The sequence below is a fragment of the Hipposideros armiger genome, unplaced genomic scaffold (assembly GCF_001890085.2).
Source record: "Hipposideros armiger isolate ML-2016 unplaced genomic scaffold, ASM189008v1 scaffold_1202, whole genome shotgun sequence".
Lineage (NCBI taxonomy): Eukaryota > Metazoa > Chordata > Mammalia > Chiroptera > Hipposideridae > Hipposideros > Hipposideros armiger.
The window spans coordinates 352806-354084 of NW_017732552.1; the positions used below are offsets into that span (position 1 = coordinate 352806).

Consider the following 1279-nt stretch of genomic DNA (forward strand, 5'->3'; position numbering starts at 1 on the left):
GGATCACTTCGCTTAGGAGTGGGGATGAGGGGCGTTCTTCTCTTCAAGGTGGAGAAGGAGAATATCTGCTGTGTGTTCCAGATGAGTGTCTTCCTGGGGAAGGTGAGTGCCAGTGTGCAAATGGAGATGGAGAAGGGAGAAGAGGCGGAAAAAGAAGTCCTCCTCTGAGGGGCAATGAGAGCACCTGCTTATCTATCTACAGCAAGGAACGTTTCTTTCTGGCACTTTCGTGACAAGGCACCCTGGGAAGGGGACTATTTCCCAGCCTGCCTACATCATTATAATTTTCACTGGACCTCTGGAGCTGCAAGTTGTTGGGGACAGAAGCCAGAGTCAGATAAAGACTAATGGTTTTCTTAGCTGCATTGGCCTATCTGATGTACTGAATCTGCAGTTCGCTTTTTGCCACTTTCTCTTTGTTCTGTTTACATAACTCTAGTTTTCTGGGTTTGAGTGCTGGTAAAGGGGTCTTTCTTTTCTCAGTGCCTTTAGATTTTGTCATTTTACCTGACGTTCTTTCTGGAGAGACAGAAACACTTCTTTTTCTGGTACGACTGGACTGGACAGCGTTGAGGAAAGGCAAGTTTTTGGTGGGGGATTTGCTGGAGGTGACTGCCAGTGCCATCTAGGATGACTTGCTGAAGGAGGTGACCTGCTGGTTTCTCCAGGAGAGCTGGATGTTCTCTTGTGAGGTTCCTTTGGTGGTGACCGGAAAGGAGATAAGGATGAGGAGCTACTTCCAGACAAGGATGCTGATGAGCACCTTTTTTTGTCTCACTGGAGATCTACTCCTGTTATGCCTTGGTGGAGGAGACATTTGTCTCTGGTAGAATTCTCCCTTGAAGAATGGCCACCTCCTTAGGCTAGGCTGCCTCATGCATGGTGATGACCTTGACTAGGATCTATGGCGCTGGGTTGGCAGATTATGATAATAGAGCTAGAAGTCATTTGGAACGTGACTGAGTGAGACTTCCCCTTGTCCTTTTCATTGTAGGAGGGTTTTTTGGGTTTTTTTTCTTATTTTTCCTGCAGAGAAGGTGCTCTAGACTTTGATACAGGTTCAAGTTTGACAACTTTTAGGATATCAGTAGTAGAGGTAGCCTCTCACACTGGAGGCTCTTTTACCTTCACTGCAGGCTTTGGAGCTCTGTAGTATCCTTCATTTCAGAATCTAGAGAAGGACTCCCCATCTCTTGATTTGGTGAAAAGGAAATAGGTAGTGACTGTCTTGCCTCTCTCTCTCTCTCTCTCTCTCTCTCTCTCTCTCTCTCTCTCTCTC

At 46.6% G+C, this 1279-nt stretch overlaps 1 pseudogene; it reads right to left on the minus strand.

The window, feature by feature from the left end:
* Positions 1 to 356: 356 nt before the first annotated feature.
* Positions 357 to 1157, minus strand: LOC109376809 (serine/arginine repetitive matrix protein 1 pseudogene; annotated as a pseudogene).
* Between the last annotated feature and the right edge of the window lie 122 nt (positions 1158 to 1279).